This window comes from Sinohyriopsis cumingii, chromosome 14 (assembly GCF_028554795.1).
Source record: "Sinohyriopsis cumingii isolate HCF-2022 chromosome 14, ASM2855479v2, whole genome shotgun sequence".
In the NCBI taxonomy this organism is placed as follows: Eukaryota; Metazoa; Mollusca; class Bivalvia; order Unionida; family Unionidae; genus Sinohyriopsis; species Sinohyriopsis cumingii.
The window spans coordinates 113,723,212-113,743,323 of record NC_142974.1 but is presented as its reverse complement, the minus strand read 5'-3'; the positions used below and the strand labels follow the sequence as shown (position 1 = coordinate 113,743,323).

General features: G+C 31.8%; 1 protein-coding gene, 1 long non-coding RNA gene and 1 pseudogene across 2 annotated transcripts in view; all 3 read right to left on the bottom strand.

Annotated features, from left to right (window-relative positions):
- Positions 1–20,112, bottom strand: part of LOC149784629 (uncharacterized) — a 441,350-nt gene that overhangs the window by 112,216 nt on the left and 309,022 nt on the right. The gene's annotated exons all lie outside the window — the stretch shown is intronic.
- LOC149784632 (uncharacterized) overlaps positions 1–20,112 on the bottom strand; it is a 300,236-nt gene that overhangs the window by 93,314 nt on the left and 186,810 nt on the right. The window lies entirely within an intron of this gene.
- On the bottom strand, positions 605–2,677 carry LOC149784633 (E3 SUMO-protein ligase ZBED1-like; annotated as a pseudogene).

The window sequence follows — 20,112 nt, the reverse complement described above, 5'->3', positions numbered from 1 at the left end:
GGTAGAGGTGGCAATGTGTCTGAAGGCTGTTCATCACTAGTCCCTGGCTCCACTTTGACATTCACTTTGACATCAGCCATATCAAAAGCAACCTTCAAAAGCAGAGCATGTCCATATGCTCGTTCACTGTCAGGTAGAAACTCGGGATCCTTCATAGTATGATTCAATAAACAGCCCAACTGAGCTAGATCTTTATTCTGTGTTCTATTGTCAAGTTCTTGTCTCAGTACATCTTTAAGTTTGGCAATTGGAGGTAGATCATTAACATTCGTTTCTAGACATTTGGTAAGTTTAAGAAGTATTGGGATAACTTTATGAAGGGTTGGTGATTTGTCACCGCAAACACTGTTTGTTGCATTCAGGAACGGTGAGAGAACTTCCACAAGTCAAGTTTTTCAACCAATGCTTGTTCGTCAAATGTATAGACATAATTTTTCAATGTTGCAGCTGCTGACTGATTATGTTTGGGTCACTGATAATAGCCATAATAGCAGGTGTCTGCTCAAGCAGTCGTTCAAGGATGTCAAGAGTGCTATTCCATCTAGCTGGAACATCCATCTTGAGCTTGTGTCCTCTAGCACCTACGTCAAGTAGTAACTGCTGCTTACTCATTTATGCTCGTGCTTTGGTGGAAAAAGGTCACAAGTTTGCGCCCCTTTGCACTGATTCGTGACAGTTCTGGTATAGCTAAAGCTCTTTTCACAATAAGGTTGATTATGTGACCAAATCGAGTCCACTGAAATAAATCAAAAGCCTTTATCTCATTGGCTGCACTATATGTGACTCCAGTTGGTGTTGGAAGACTCCGTCGCCTCTTAGTGGCCAACAGGCTTTCTTTTATGTTTTCCCTAGTGTGACTGCCTTCAACTTTGCGTGTTTCTAACACAACACTTTTCAATTCCCAATCTTTGCAAATAAAATGTGTAGTTATTGTGCTATAACTTTCTGTATTTAATGAAATCCATGCATCATGAGTAACAGCTATATTAAGAACATCATGTAGTTCCTCTTTCACTTTTTTCTCAGCCTAGTCTTTCTTCTCAGCTAGTTTAGAGGACACTGATTTACGACCTGGAATTTCATACCTGAAAATGTAAAGTTTGAAATATTTAGTCATGGTAGTCAAACAAGACAGGGCATGCATGTATTTGGGATATTCCTTGTGTCTAAATATAGTGAAAACAATGAATTTATGTAATGTTTAATTAGACAGGACAGCATTATATTTAATGAAACATCGCTTAATTTAGGTATGAAAATTCAAAATTCAACACCTTACAGTGTTGACGTCTAGAATCAAATGGATTAACACGTTTTTTGCTTTCTCACTGTCTATTTAAATAAATATTAATAATTTATAGTGTTATCATTGAGAACTTACTTTGGATTAAGAAGCGTCACAAAGTTTCTAAAATATATATGGTCAACGAGGCTCAGCGGAAGAACTTTGCCAACAATGAGTTTCAAGAGTGCGTCATCAATTTCTTTCTGCTTTGTAGCTGCCATCCTCTCCGATGGCTTCTTAAATTGTTCATCAATCGTAGTCTGTTTGGGTGGGGAGGGAACACAAGCACCTCTTGTTGATCCCATTTCATTATGGTCAATATCAAGATGAAAGGCCAAATTTGTCGTATTGCCTGGAATGCATTTGAAATAAAAAAATTTATATTGAAATAAAAGCAAACAACAAACAATTTATGCACAATTATATTGAATCAATTGAATCAAATTATAATAAAATGAGACAAGAAAAGAAGGATTTAAATTAATATTAAACTTGCACATACATTTTAAGTTTAATCTGCAACATTTTAAAATGTGCTCTTTTTATGTTTTTAAATAGTCGCATGTCTCAGGGAACATCTGTAGCAAACCTCAGATATCACTTTTCCATCATATATGCCTAATAGCAGGATAAACTTCTGATCATTTATGTATTTCAAACATAATCATGACATGGAGCTTTATTATGAAAATAAATCTGAAGTATTTTAACGACAACAACACATGCTATATAAGAGGAAAGCACACAATACACAAACGATTTAACGAAAATAAAACTGTTGATTTAAAATTTTAGATACTGGAATGCCATAAAGCGTTTTTTCCGACACGACAGTCACCAGATGCATGTTCACAATTGCAGCTCATTTATTTTATATTAGGGTGCTTCGTCTCCTAATAAGTGCATTCGTAGTTGACGACTATATTTGTTTCCAAATTATCCTAAAAGTTTATAACTATGGAGTATCGTTTTATATTTCGAAGTTATGAAGGGAATAAATAATTCAGCTCTACTCTAGTGGATCGGAAGGCTTATATCATACTGTTTCCACCGTCCTACAATGTAAGGAGTATCAGATGATAATTTTCTTTTCGTGTAGCACCAAAATAAAATTAGAATACTGTTCTATTTTTGCAATATATATTGGAGTATGTGTTTGCCAAAATATAAAGAACGAAATGTATCCCCTCATTGATTTCAATGAAAATAGCTGAACCTACCTTTGTGTGCATATTCCTTTCTTCAGACTTTGCATATGACCTTTGTCATAACTAAATTTTCCTTTGTCGGTGGACCCTTTTGTGCTTTGTAAAATCCGAAATATGTCCAAACACGAGAACGAGCTTTTCCTCCACGAGATGGGTATATTGTTTTGGGATCATTTTCATCCATGGCACGTGGATGATATTTAGCGGCGTTTTAAAATATTTGTTCTGAATCCTCTGTTTTCTTCCAAACAACCAAGGGGAGAGAACTAGTCTGTGTTGACCTAATCACAGTTGTCTCCTTACCATGCAATCGATTATAGAGTTTCACATCGATTAGCGAATTGGTTCACCCAACCAACTGATTATCGATTATAATCGATAATCGGAACAACACTAGTGTTGATACTAATGGTGATAATGATAATGGTGGTGATGATGATACTAATGGCGTTGATGGTGATAATGGTGACGATGACGATAATTGTGATGATGATATTAATGGTGATGATGATAATGTTGTTGATGATGATACTAATGGTGGTGGTGATATTAATGGTGGCGATAGAGTCACTATCGTCCTACAGTTAAGTTGTTACCAAAACGATTGGTAGTTAATAGTTCCGTGTCAATTCTGAACTCAGCCATGATATGTGTCTGTATCAAGTCTGATCTCAAAGATTATACGCATGTGTATCAATTCTGGACTCATCCATTCTATATATTTGTGTCAGTACGTGATAATAAACACATTCAAAACTAATGTAATTGCAGTAATGTTTCTACGATGGCCGAGAGAAGCCGAATTATTTATATTTCAAAGAAAATTATATTTGTACTTGTACATATTTTTTTTTCAGATGACACAAATTTCTGTACATGCACACATTTGGGCTACTTCATAGTTGTAGACGGCAACGAACAGCGTTTAGAAAAATGTTCATATGTACACAGTTCAGTTTCTTTGAATGGTAAATATGTTGTCCGCAATTGGCTATAATATATTCCATACACTAACTAGAGAAGAACACGGGTGATATGAAAGAATAAGTATGTAGTCAGACTGAAGCGCAAAACACATCGATTGAGTAGCTGTGAACCGTTGTGACAACATGAAATATGAACATGTATTTGTACGGTTTCGTAATCATATGAAAAAGAAAGATACAGATTTTCTATAAATTCATCAAGCTCTTAATTTTCTGAATATACACAACATATGTTTCTTATTTCCATGTACTAAATCCGGCTGCTATAAACAAATTAAAACAAACACTGGCACAATTTCCGAAGCGTATACCAGCCAGCTAGGTTATAAATAGGTCACCTGACCTTGATGACCTGCCAGCTGGGTTATGAAATATTACCTTACCTGGGTGAATTATGTTGTTGCTAACTACTACCTCAATGACGTCTCGATGATCAGATCACTTGTACAACTATATGCCTACTTCGTTCATGTTGACTGTGCAAGCTTAATGCAGGCAGTCAAACGTAGAGAAAACACAATAACAGGGAAGAATGATTTAGTATCTAATTATCAAAGTAGAACTCCAGTGTTGCATACGAGCCTTTCTGCTTGTTTATTTGCTTTTAAAAGCCCGAATACTTGCATCGATCCATTTGTCAGTCCAATACATACAACTACTTTAACTAGAAATCCTCCATTTCCCCTTTCATCTACATTCTCTTCCTCCCCGTACTTGGATCACCAGAACAACAACTACAACAATAACAACAATTACACATACTTCTACCACTACTGGCGCTGTTGCTACACCTAAATCAAACCACCTCTAAGCATATCATCTGACAGTACTACTATCACAACTGATGTCAATAGTGTCTTTGTTAAAGTGCCATAACAGCGATGGCGATTTATACCGTACTAACGATGATAGCAGTGACGGTGATAATGGTGGTAATGGTGTTAATGCTGGTGATCATATCGACTGCAATATTACTATTCAATTCCCCATAATGAGTAATAGTATAATGCAGTAAACGTACTATTTCGCTCGAGACATGAATTATACTTGTTTAGGTAGTGAGTAATGTGTGTAAGTGGCAAGGGGAGGTGGGTTAAGACATATTTAATAAATCAGTTGCTGTATTAACCTTTAACTTCTGGACATTATTACTTTTTATACAATAGGCTACGCGTTCCATCCTCTCCGAAATTAGCAAAAGGATGCTTGCTTTATTCTCAAAAATTATCCATGTCCTGTGTGAAAGTCTCAAATTTTCTAGATTAGTTCATGGATTATAATAAAACATATCATTGCCTTTAGTCAACATATTCTATTGAATCATCCGAGTACTATTTCTATATGTCTATCATCCGAGTACTATTTCTATATGTCTATCATCCGAGTACTATTTCTATATGTCTATCATCCGAGCACTATTTGTATATGTATATCATTCGAGCACTATTTTTATATGTATATCATCCGAATACTATTCTTATATGTCTAAAGATGGTACTTTAATATTAGCATTACAATAAGCTAGATATTCCCACCTTGACATCAATAGCAAAAATCTATAATACATTAATGTTGCTTAGAGATGGAAACTCTTAATATTCCTTTTGTTATACACTTACATCTGAAAAATTAAAAAAATAAATAAAATACGTCTACTTGCGTTATTGATAGAGATGTATACATTTATTGTATCTTGCATTTTTAAACTAATTATAGTAAGATAAGTACATGAAAGCATTTAAAAAACCTAAGAACAACAAAGCCTACATTACTTTACACTTTTGGAACAATAACCTCTGTTAAACACCTAAGTAGCGTTTTTATATTTCTTGTCATTGTCTCTGATAATGCTCTTAGTCATGTTGGTAATCTAACAATACAGAAAAGATCAACGCCGTTGCTAATCTAACAATACAGAAAAGATCAAAAACTGTTGCTAATCTAACTACAGAAAAGATCAATGCTGTTGCTAACCTAACAATACAGAAAAGATCAACGCTGTTGCTAATTTAACAATAAAGAAAAGATCAACTCTGTTGCTAATCTGACAATACAGAAAAAGACCAAAAGCTGTTGCTAATCTACCTACAGAAAAGATATACGCTGTTGCTAACCTAACAATACAGAAAAGATCAACGCTGTTGCTAATTTAACAATAAAGAAAAGATCAACTCTGTTGCTAATCTTACAATACAGAAAAAGACCAAAAGCTGTTGCTAATCTACCTACAGAAAAGATCAATGCTGTTGCTAACCTAACAATACAGAAAAGATCAACGCTGTTGCTAATTTAACAATAAAGAAAAGATCAACTCTGTTGCTAATCTGACAATACAGAAAAAGACCAAAAGCTGTTGCTAATCTACCTACAGAAAAGATAAACGCTGTTGCTAACCTAACAATACAGAAAAGATCAACGCTGTTGCTAATTTAACAATACAGAAAAGATCAACGCTGTTGCTAATTTAACAATAAAGAAAAGATCAACGCTGTTGCTAATCTAACAATACAGAAAAGATCAAAAGCTGTTGTTAATCTAACTACAGAAAAGATCAACCCTGTTGCTAACCTAACAATACAGAAAAGATCAACACTGTTGCTAATCTAACTACAGAACAGATCAACTCTGTTGCTAATTTAACAATACAAAAATCATCAACACTTCTAAGTCCAATTATAAAATACAAAAAGCCAACACTAAAATTAAGCTAGAATGTAGCATCCTTAAGCATACACACACACACACACACACATATATATATATATATATATATATATATATATATATATATATATATATATATATATATATATATATATATATATATATGTATATATATATATATATATATATATATATATATATATATATATATATATATATATATATATATATATATATATATATCTATATATATAACGAGCAGGAAAACACCACGAATTTAAACAGGCTTAACCTTATCTTAACGTGCCATCACAGCGTTGTTGACCTATACAGTTACTGAAAGTGATTGGCATGTATGGTGATGATGATGGTGATATCTACGGTAACGACTACAATACGACCAGTGCTACAGAGAAATATGCACGACCGTGCCGAGGCTAAAACGCAGGTCCTCCCTAACTCCAGACGAACTCTACTATTTGTTACCAGAGCGGACACGCCTACCTACCGTTTACGTAGACATTACTAGTCAAATATTTTTACCATTTTGTATGTATGGAGCGCAAAGTCTATTGTACACCAATATTTGGATAACAATATGAAACGTGTTCAACGACTTTCAAATATGTATCCCTTAGCTACTTCATTCACAAGCAAACATCGCGCATTCCCATCTATGATGGCTTTCATCGTTGAGACCTAGACCTTGATCCTAGTGAAAAATATTTATGATTGATAAATATGGTTACACATTACGTTAAATCAATCTGCTGTATTATCCTATTAAACGTAAAACCAATCAACCTAATAAATCATCCTCATAGCGTAAATCTAAACCATTCTAGGCAATACAATTGCCACGCTAAATGTTAAAGTCACTAATTCCTATAAAACGCCCTTTATAATCATAATAATAATTCATTATTTTAATTAATCCCGTTCAACATTATAGTAATCCAATCTACTGCATTACCATGTTCAGCATAAAAGTAAATAATTTAAATTTTAAAAAGTCTGATAAATACAAGTCCGTCAAAAATAATCCTAATGAATATAAGCCGAACCCAATGTACAAATGAAACCTCTTTAGCAGAAAAGTGAAATCACTGTAATAAAACAATCCAATTGAACCTAAAAGAAACAAACATTCCAATAAAGTTTTAGTAAATAAATCATTGTAATTAATGATCATAAGAAATACAACGTGCACTCATTCTAACAAATAATCCAGTTACCAAGAAAGTGGAAGCTTTATGTCAACAGCAATATTTATACGAATTTATCTTAATGTTCAGCAGTAATTATTACAATGGTTTGTTAAGAATATTTATTTAAATGATTTACTTTTGTGCTGAAAAGTATTCTTTATTAGAATAATTTACCTCTATGTTCAAGAAAACTATTTTTAAGAATTATTTATATTTATACCTTGCATGATTATTTATGAAAATGATACATTTGTTAGTATTTTATTTATTTGAATGATTTGCTTTAATGTCTGACAAATTTATTTATCAGAATGATTTACTGATAGGGTTCTTTACATTTTACTAAAATCGTTTATATTTTATATTGATTATGATTATTTATCAGAGCAATCTACTCAAATGTATGGCATGATCATATATCAGAATGAGGTTTTTATGTTCAGTTGGATTATTTTTGGTTTAACATGACTTCTTTTTTAATCATTCGCTTTGATGTTCAACAGGAGTTTTCATCATTATGACAATATTCATCTTCAACTGGTTTATATATGGGAACGATTTACCGACTTGTATAAGATGGTTATTTATTGGAATGATTCACTTTTGTGGTAATCAGACTTGCTTATTAGTATGAATTAGTTATATGCTTAACACAGTCTGCAATCATAATGATTATGGTTGTTGATTAAAATGGTTTTTCTTTCAAATGTGTTAGCTTTATTATTAAAATGTTATAATTTTATATCTTATAGGACTATTCGTTTGAAGGGTCCCCTTTTATGTACATTTGGATTAGGATTATGTGTTGAAATTATTTATTTTTCGTTTAAAGGGATTATTTGTTACAATGATTCACTTTTGATATTTAGCATCCATATTTATAAGAATGTTTTTAAACCATATATTATAATCAATTAATATTATTATTAACATGACTATTGATATAAATGATTTTTATCTTCGTTAGAATTATGTATTAAAATCATTTCGTTTTATGTTTCAGTATATTATTTTCAAAAATGGTTAACTTTTATATTCATTTGGACTATTTATTAATACTATTTCTTTTCACGTTCAAACATATCAAATATTATAAATTTCGTTATTATTATAATGATTTATTTTCTTGTCTATTCGCACTGTTTCTTACAACGATTGTTACGACTGCTCATTAGCATGATGTGCTTTCATGTTTTACAGGATTATTAATCAGAATGATTTACATTCGGGTTTATCATAATTATCTATAAGAACCAATATGTTTTGTTTGGTCTACGTTCTTATAAATATTTCCTTTTATGTTGAAGAGAATATTTTATAAGAATGATTTCCTTTAACTTTCAATAATATTGATTCAGCTTATATTCTAAGAGAACATTTTCTTAGAATGATCAACTTTTATGTTCAGCAGCTTTATCCATTCGAGTGAATTGCTTATATGTTGCATTGTTTTTTAAAATGAGTTACTTTCACTTTGATCTCGACTATTTGTACTTTATATCCAAGAGGGGTATTTATTTGAACGATTTATTTTATGTGTAGTAGGATTATATATTAAAAGCATTTTATTATGTTTCCTTATTCTGAATTGTTTTGAATAATCTACTTTAAAGATTAAGACACATAATGTCATGATTAGTAGGCTGATTAATTAAAAATGATACCCTTTTATGTTTGATATGATTATTTAGCAGAATGATTTATTTTTATGTTTATATGGAGTATTTACTGAGATGACTTATATCAATGTTTAACAGGACTATTATCTGATTTATGTATTGTTTTGTTCTCTGGAATTATCTAGTAAAATAATTAATTTATATTCATCACATTCTTTAAAATGAACATTTTTATGTTTAGAGGATGGACTTTTTTAATGACGTTTTGTTTAACACGTTTAGTTATTGGATCACTTTGATTCTTTGTACTACAGAAATAAATATTAGCACGATTTTTTTTGAGGGTGTATTTTAACAATGTGTGTTACATGTGAATAAGATTTTTTTATTTATTTGAAATGCAAATTTATTTTCATGAGCATTTGTTGATTATCCTATGCTCATTTTTAATAATCATTTATGTGAGCACTATTGCTTTCAATTATTTTAGGATTATTTCGATGATCTATTTAAGAGAAAAATGTTCTAATTAGACTGGAATATTCTTTTTTATGTCAGTAAAACATGTTTATTATTTCATGTATACATTACATTTTATGCATTGTTTCTTTAGGCAAGATCTTTTCATTAGTTATATTTGGAATATTTCAGATAATATCATAGCGTAACCGACCTTTTTCTTTTACGCGATGAATTTATCCTGAATGAAACACCTTTGCATTCATTCTGATCATATATGTGAATGATCGAGTTTTATATTTATCCTGATAATTTGTTTGAGTATGAGACTTCTCGTCAATCTTAATTATAATTGTCTTAATAATTTATTAACATTTGTGACTTTATATTTTTCCTGCTAATTTACTTGATTAAGAGACCCTTTAAAAAGTTTTTAGTTTTTGTTTAGAGACTGAAAAGGATTATTTGTATTACTTTCAATTATCTTATATGGTTTTATTATTTTTTAAAAATAGTGTCTAATCTTTGTTTTGGAACACTGTCTTGTACCACTTTATAATAAACATCTTCAGTCGCTTTTTAAATTAAGTGTTTAAAGTGATAATAAGTTCAAAATATATAATAAAACCTTGGTTTTATTTGAATTAAAAAACAATATTTACCAGGATTATGTATATGTTTTGTAAAAACAAATCGAATCAGAATTCTTCACGTATGACTGATCCAGTGTTTTAATGTTTTCTTTTATTATCTTCGTTAAAACGTGCTGGTCTAGTGTCGACGCACTCACACTAGTCCCTTTATGTTACTACTTGAATACCGCCTCTCGATTTCTCGCGGTGAACTAAGGTCACCAAAACACTAATGTCACCACTGCAGCTGTCAAGCAAAATTAACTGTTTTATACAACCTCTCTTGTTACTGGCTCTTGTAAAGCCTCTGGTGTTTGTACAAACACCATCATCTCTATTAATCCATTTTCAATAGCCCGAAGTAGTCATCTTATTCTGTTTCAAATCCACGCAAGGCATATTCTAGTCTAAATTGTGCCCTAAACAAGTGCTCTAAACGCATGCAATCTTATGGATTAGATAGCTACTACGAAGAAAACAATATCAAATGACAAATGACACAGTTTGTTAGGTGACATGTTCTTTATTAAAATACCGACTCCCACAATGGTAAAATGACCTAGTTCAAATTTTACAGGCGCACCCTTTTAATAGACTTAGAAACGATATGCGTCATTCTCTGCGGATGATTCTTTGATGATCCCAAGGCGTTTTCTGAGGCATATTTAAAGAATAATCTCTTTGGGGTCATGTTCAGCTTGCCTTGACTTATCCAATGGAAATGAAACTTTCAAAAAACAGAAATTGAATCAAATCCCTCTGTACGCATCGATGCTCCTCCACCACATGGCCTGGGTTCGCAAAATATAGCGAGTATAGTAATAAGATCGATAACTCAAGTATGACCCCTAAGCTGCTCTGTCAGATCGTCACATACGACACTGGAAATCTGATTTTAATCCGATTGGCAGTTATATATATCTTGTCTTATTACTGATGATAATTATTACACGGAAGATCTCAAACGAAGTCTTGTGCCGACATGCAAAATATTTTTTGGTGTGCTTTGACTTGACTGATAATCGTTTATAAATAATACTAGCATATACTTTTAACACTTGCTATAAACGCGGATTTATATATTTATTATTTTATACTTTCATTTATCAAGGCTTGTGTCAGAATTAATTACTACGACAATATATATATATATATATATATATATATATATATATATATATATATATATATATATATATATATATATATATATATATTACTTGTATAAATCTCTGGTCTACCTTGTCTTATTTCTGATGATACATATTTTTTGTTTCGTTATGCAAGATTGATTTTTGCATTAACTGGACTCATAATCATTTATAAAAATACTAGAATATAATTTATATATTTATTTTGTTACAATTTTAGGCCTCAAGTGAAGTGAAGGCTAGTGTCAGACGTTTAATTACTACTATTGTCAATGCATAATACTCGTATAAATCTCTGGTAGGACAGAAGTCATGTGCTGTATACTACAACACTGTTACAAATCTCAGTTAGGACAAATGACATTACTGTACCATAGACATATAATATTATAAAACTCTGATAGGACCAGAAACGGGTTTACAGAGGTATTATTATACCATAGAAGCATGATATTATCGACCTGCACTGTTGTAACATACTGCAAAAATCAAAGACCAGTGCATAGACATAGACCAGTGCATAGTACAAGTCACTACTTGGACAGGTGACAAGTTTATACAGATGTTGTTACTGATCTGTAGACCATAGACATATAATATTATTAATGGCTATTTTAATAAAAGACCTTTGTATGGGTATATTGCTTCTTGTTTCTTTCGTTTCTACATATAATTTAAATAACAGATCAGGACACAATGAAAACATATCGGAATTATTTCTGTGTAGATTACACATGCATACATATCTTGCAGAATTGAAGGTTACAAAAGGAAGACGTAATGCTACAGGATGTTTGCCTTAACTCACGTATGCATTACCAAAAGCTAATCCGACATTTTTTAATACTTTTTTTACAGCAATATTATCTGCAACCTCATTGTTTTACAGGACAATCAGAAAAATATGCCGGGCAACCTTATCTTTAAAGAGAGAGACGCCCATGGACAACCATTTTTTTTATTAGCCCCGTAATCGATTGACGACTGGGTCTTGGAACCATCCCAAGGTCATCTTACAATCAAATAGTTTTGGTTATCAGATAATCTAGGGATAATACATATAATCTATAGAAGAAGGAAAACACACACACATGCACATATGCATATGGAACACAATCTAGGTGACATGGACTTTGTGATATTACAGTATTTTGCTCATGTTTACCATCAAGTCAGCGACAACTTACATGTTCATTATTGACGTCCATTTTTTAAGAAATCGGTCCTCTTTTTTGTTTATCTTAGCAGCGTATTCAATGTTCCTATGCGTTGCAAATATTTGCTTAAAAGCACAAACAGAAGGATTTTTCATATTGAATCTACAAATATAAATATAATATTTTGCCAAAATAAGCAGGAAATTACACAAACTGTCCAGTTGTTCACTTGCTAAGAATGTTTCTTTTTTGGACAAATGTACAATATTTGGACAAAAAGGTGCAAAATCTTCAATAAAACGGCACCAAAACTGTGAAGTAATACTGCACTCATAAAAGAGATGTTCAATACATTCATTCTCACTCTTACAGAAAGTACAATTGTTGTCATGTAATATGTTAATTCTTTTCAAAAAAATCATTAGTAGCGATTATTATAAAGTTAAAAGAGACCAACTTGTTATCCTTGGTACAGCATTTCGCCCGGCTATAAATCTCAGACCACTCCACACTACTTATATTTTTAATAAATACTTGCATTCAAGTTTCTTGCTTCGCAGTGTATTGCCTTTTAGCTTTTTTAAAAAATCTTTGTAGACAAACTTGAGTGAATTGTGTTTTTGCAAGTTGATTATTTTACCCTCCTGCTTATCAAAATTATTATGTACAAAATGTTTGTTTATGGCGCCTTTCCATGCTTTTGGAATTTTGGATATTAAGGAGAAGTATATTAAGAAATCATCGATTCTAGTTTTTTGTTTTATTATTTCAAAAGGTATTAAATTACTACGATCATCTACTAGATAATTCAGAATTTCAAAACAGGCTTCTGTCCAGGATTTGCATTTATAGGACATTTTAGGGGGACAAAATTTAAAATACTCATGGATAGATACTCGTTTGGACTTTGCGGTTCCTCTTTCCAATTAGGTACTGCCAAAATTACATCTCTTCAAAAGCTATTTTTAATGAACTTACTAAATTATTCTAATATCCTTTTTCCTAAAATCCAAATATCATTTTTATTTCTGAGTATAGTTGTATTGACTAAGTTCTCCCACGTTCCATTTTCCTTTTCCAGCAATCTTGTAACCCATCTTATCTTAATATACCTAATGAATAAAAATATGTGTATCATATTTAGTCTTCCCTTGTTTTCTGGAGAAACTAGTATATCACGTTGCATTCTCTTTACTTTTCCACCTCATACAAACTTAAATAATGTGCGATTTAGTTCTGCATCAACTTTTTCTGATGGGTTTGGAAGTGTTGAAATAAATACCAACTTCTGACATGTATTTGACTCCAGCATGTCAGTACTGGTTGGGCATTTGTTAATTTCTTCATATAATTAATTTCCACCATTTGTTGTAAATCTGGAGAAAATTCTATGACAAGGAGTGTAACGTTAGAAGAGGACCAAATTAGGCCCATTTCGGGACATATTCTTTCATTACAAAATTTCCTGTTTCCAATCCAAATAGCTTTTGTTTTTGTTATGTTACATTTAAGTCCAGATAATATTAAAAAACTTGCAAGATATTCATAGTTGCTTCAAGAGACATTTGAGATCCTTCAAGAAGAATAAGAACGTCATCGGCATACTGACCCAATTTATATTAACTGGCGTCAAAGACTAGTCCCCGTACAGCCACGTTTTGCTTTAAAGTTATCGCTAAAATCTCAACCCCATTGATAAACAAATAAGGTGCAAGGAGATCTTTCTGACGACATACTCTTTCAAGTCTAAAGAAGATGACAAATCCCCATTATTTATAAGACAACTTTTAGAGTCATTACAAAACAGATTAAACCACTTACAAACGGAATCACTAAAGTTAAAAGATTGTAAAGCTTCTTCCATAAAGATCCAGATAATTGAGTCAAAGGCTTTTCAAAGTATATTAACAATAATAAGCCATATATATTTTCATTCTCAAGTTGGTCCACGATATCGTATAATAGTCTGGTATTTTCTCCAATGAATCTACCCTTCATATATACTTTTTGAGTATCACTGATTATTGATGGAAGAACATTTTTAATCCTATCTGAAATGGTTCCCGAAGCAATCTTATAGTCAATATTTAAAAGTGATATTCGTCTCCAGTTTTTAAAATATCTTCTGTCTTTTTTTTTTCCTTTGGTAGACATGTGATGACTCATTGATTCTGAGAATCAGACAGTTTTCCTACAGTATATCCGTAATTTATTAATCTACATATAAATCCCCCAAGAGAATTATAAAAGAATATTTAGAACTATATAGTGAATCCATCCGAGCCAGGACTTTTTCCAATTTCCATCCATTATAGAGACATACCGCGTTCATTGATTGTAAGCAGACCTTCGCATGATTATCTTTCCTCTTGACTAAGTTTAATATTGTGATTTTAAAAAATCTATTTCAAGTTTCTTGAGTATCCTCATCATCAAGCTGAGCAATTCTACCTTTGAACAATTCCAAATAAAACTGTTTTTGAGCTTCTAAGATATCTATGTGGTCAGATATATTTGTCCCAGCATCTAAAATAATTTCCTTTATTGTCTTATTGACATAGTTTCATTTTTCAAGATTTAATAAGTACTGTGTGCTTTTTTTCCAAATTCATACCATCTAGCTTTAGATCTTAATATAACACCTTCAACGTATTTTTTCCTAGATTCCTCTAATTCTGATTTTTTCCCTTTAAATTTTCCAGGGTCTCCCCATCTATGTTATTCGAGAGTCCCCCTGAATTTCTATTATTTCCTGCTCAATTTTCTTTATTTTTTCCCGTTTCTCTTTTGTTTTCCTAATAGAATAACATTTCGTTTCAGATCTTATTTCCATTTTCAAAATTTCAAAGAACATTTGATCATTACAGGTAAGAGAAACATGGAGAGATTTATCTGTTTTTCCCTCTACATAATATGCATTTACAGTGTCAGTTATATACTTTTTGACCAAATCATTATTATTCTTATTATTATTATTATTATTGATGATGACGATGATGTTGCCGTGTTATTGTGTTAATGATGCCGATGAAATAGAACATTCAAGCAAGTGTCTAAATGTTCTTGGGATTTTAGATTTATATTGTTAAATTTTAAACAAAAACATCACAATTTGCTTAAGCACAAATTAGCAGGATTATTAGGAAGTGTACTATTAAATTTGAATTAAATAATAATCTTATATAATAGAAGATTTGTTGTACTTTATCTACTCTTATTCCTATCACTACTACTGATTTGTTTGCGATCTTTCTGGTTCTCGTAATAAAGTTGATGTAATGCATATATGGTTTCAGTCATTGCTATTTAGTTGGGGTACTGTGATAAACTTGATTTGCTAAATGAGGGATCGTAGCCAGTCATCCTCCCTTTAGACCGATAGGTGGCAACATGGAACAAAGCGGTCCAAGAGTAATTCCGGCATATATTTCTTGCTCAACAAACAAGAAACAAAAAGATAGGATCTTCAGCTTGCTTTACAAAATGTCTTAATCGGATGGATTATGGACGTTATCGTCGGCAAGAGAGGATTTAAAAAAGACGATGAGCTATGCTACCTGGGCGAAAAAGGAATTAATTGATAGATAAGTAAATATTAGGCATAATCGGTGATATTATAGTCGTAAATAAATTCCTCGTATCTGCATAGAAAAAAAATACTCATTTTCACATAATTAAAATATTTTCCAACAGATTCATTTCTCTAAAATCGTAGAATTCACGGACAATTCACCAATGTATTCTGAATAATTCTTTATGTAGTTAGGTAGTTACTTGGTAGGGTAATGTAGTAAAAATGTTCGACTTCCTTAGAATAATTTAGCGATCTAGTTTAGAAATATAAAAGATTCTCGTTGAATATTTTTTTTATATTAAGCATGTATCTGATATGGTAATATCATATCTGCATTATATGCAACTTTAAATGTTCTTTTCTCACTCAGGTTGTAGGTCTATGACAATAAAGTTTTCCTAGACCATTATATGTATACGTCATGTAAGTGAGAAAAAAAAAGTTTTCTATGTTACTTCTGCTCTCCTCCAGAAAATAATTTTCGGTTAAAAGAGACAAAGTATTATTATCTTTATCATGACATTTATACTTCTTATTTAAATTAGGTTTAATTTGATATTACCCCATATAACGGTGAAAGAGAGAGAGAGAGAATGTACAGGTGTGTGTGTTTTGTGTGCGTTTGTGTGCAATGATATATGTCAGAATTGCTAGAAATGAACTGATCTATTTTCATTTTATTCAGGCATCCTATACAAAACATTTTACTTGAAAGGAAAGAAGGAGAGAATTATTATGGTCTAAATAAAGTTGTATTGTTCTTGGTGTGTTAAATTCAGCTTTACAGTAAGATTTAGAACATTACATTGGATTTTACATATGGTCCCATAATGGGGAATTGTTTCTGATTACCACACAAACACACACACATACACACATGCACACTTCTGTTCCTTTTTTACTCATATATTTATGCGAGTCCTGGCCCTTATTTATAGAGGTAATTATTATAAATTCATATCAAGTCTATCTACCACTATGTGACCATATATTTAACTTTTGTTGACCAAATAAAGGCAGTTATTTTAGTTTAAAGTTTAAATACGAAACTGTTCGTACAGTTGTTTTGCATAAATTAATTGTCTTATAATGAGTGAATAAAAATAATAAGACAATAAGTTGTACATTTATTATTTACTTGTTGAGTTATTTCTTCTATGTAAATAACTATAAAATGCATGGTTGCATTTGTACCTATTATTTAAGAGATTTTCATTAGGCCACACTAACCACGAGGTTTTATTAAAATCACACTAATCAGCGGATACTGAGGAAAATGAAGGTAATAACATTACGATTTTATATATCAGAGGTTGGCACTAAAGGTTTCAATATAAGGATACCAAATGTGTTAAGATATTTTATTTTAATTAAACTGAACAAGAGAAAAAACATCGATTTAAGTGTCTTATAGTGCTAATATAGAATATATTCTGATACACGGGAAAAAATAAGACAATATTAGTTTTCATTGATACTAATATTATTGCAGTTTTGATAAGTATGTATCGCTCGATTGATCAACAAATGATTGTTCTGGCTAACGATGAACTCCGAGGATGATCTAATACTTGGAGGTTTTTATATGTAGCTCCACCTGTTGGAAAGATCACTGACTACGATATATCATTGCTTCCTGAGTGACTGATGGAGGAAGAAACCGAGAGAAAAAACCGCCACAAACCACCGAAACACCTTATCGTTTTAAAGACTCACAAATTTGATGGGGGAGGCTAACGCCATTTCTCTGCGCAATACAGGCTATACATGGCGGACAGTGTAAACTAATAGAGAAAGAAGGCGAGTAAAACCCGGCCACTAACCACCAACCCACGAATCCGAGATTCGAACCCACGCACACAGAGGTGAAATGCCGTACTAATTAAAAATCGTTTCTGAGCTGCCTCTTGCACACACACGCACACACACACATGCACACACCTGCTTACGCGAAAAGTAATAATACACAAAGGTTCTAGCATAGTACCCATTACGTTATATTTTGTCGTTGTCAAATAATACACTTTCAAGATGACACTCTTGGGGATCAAAATATAAATTTTATAAACATCGGGAAATTGTGGGGTTTTTTTCTTCTCCAAAAATGATTACATTCAATTTGATTTTAATATGCATGCTTGCGGTTCATCGTCACCATTCCGTCTTCCGATATGATCCATGGAACTTCGAGCTCTTTTGTCTTCCGTGCTATCGAGGCAGCTAATTGCAACAATAATCTATCTATCATGTTGATGAATTAAATATCCGTATCGACGATTAAATCTGATTTTATGCGGTATAAACGGTATAATGTTTTACCCTTTTTTTTCTCGGATGGTACGTGCCACGGTATTTTTTCGCTGCATCGGTACGTCGGTAAGGAATGAATGGAAATCCCGAGTAATCTTCCTACGATCTTAATGATAGTAACGATATGTCTTTATATTTCGTGGCAAAATAAGTTTCAAATTTTATCTTTGTTTACACGATTGCATCTGTCACAAATTAGTAATGACAAATATAACTATATTTATGATCCATCAATAACCTATTTGACAAAGTCACGTATTCCAACGCGATTGACAAATGATTTGTGAAACAAAGTTGGGAAAAATTCAATTTTCAGAACTACTTCGGATTAAAATAAGAAAAGAAAATGCTCAAACAAAAGCACTTGTCATGACTTAGTTATTTGCTAGCGTATTTGAATGTGTGAAGAATATGTATTTCTTTTCAAGACTGCGAAATGTCTTGCGATTTTCAGGAGCGCACCTGCTTTCTTTCTGATCCTTACACAATCTCTAAATACCACGAAATATGTTCTCGTTTGTTGAGTACGCGTGTTTAACGTTTACTGGTCCTCTTTGAAAGTTATCTTTTCCGTATATTGGCATCCCATCCAAACTTTCCCTGCCTAATATACTACTATATCAATAGTATATCTATACAATTGTTGGCTTGAATATCAACACTTTTCTATTTGTAATAGCCTTCCTAGTGTCTGCACGATGTCGTTCACAGTATTAGCTATTGCGCAATCTGAATCATTCCATTATAGTTACAGCTTCCGATTGCAAGTTGTGTACAGCATTTACTCTAAGATAATGACCTTTTAATTATGTTGTTGTGACTGTGAATTACATTTGAATAGCACTATTCTTTTCTTCTATCTGAAGATAATTAAAATATTTTCCTAATAATCTCATTTATATAATATGGTGTTATATTTCTATAAATTAGGTCAATATATTTTTCCAGTTATTGACAATAATGTTCCATTCTCCAGAATATTAAATTGTTGTTCGCCAGTATAAATTGCTGTATACCGTGGTATTCATCGCGGAACACTGAAATATACTCCATTACAATTTTGTTATGGGCACCAACCTCAAAAGCAATACACACACACACACACACACAATGACAGTATATAGTCAGTACGTGCATGTTGATTTAGGTGCAGTCCTACACAAGTATGAGTTTATTGCTATCGCGGAAAAAGTATTCGGCAATTAGATATTCACTTAGGTATATCAAACTTTTGTAAGAAGAGGAGTGATTAAGGTTAATCATTTCAAGTACAGTACTTGTTTGAAAGACTAATTCTTCGTTAATGGTGAAGGAGGAACAAGTCTTGGTATAAAAAGCGAGTTTGATCTTTGGCAAAAATGATGGTATTATTAAGTTGGTAGCCAATATTTGAATTCTTGATCAAATGCTTGTGAGTCGGAAGGGTATTATGGATAAGTTATTATCAATCCGAATTCATGGCCAATTTAATTTCAGCTTTTTATAGTGTGATACACTTGAATTACATTTGTTTAAATTAATGCGTCCATTTTATATGGAACTATAGTGCATTGTATTTCTGAGACAATATTCAGTTTGGATTAATTCATTAAAGCAATGTATTTCATTTTTCCAATGACCAAATGATTGTGAAATTTGAATAATGATATGTGTTAATAGTTAACTATCTGAATTCATTATCAAATTTTGTGAGTGCTAAGGATGGTGCAGATAAGTGATTTGCTATCTGAATTCATGACCATATCATTGTGTTTCAGCCTTTCATAATTTGTTGTCCTTGAGTTACAGTCATACAAAATTATCAAGAGCTAGAGTTCATTTTGTTCATAACGAAGCATTCGTTTGTTTTGATTTATTCA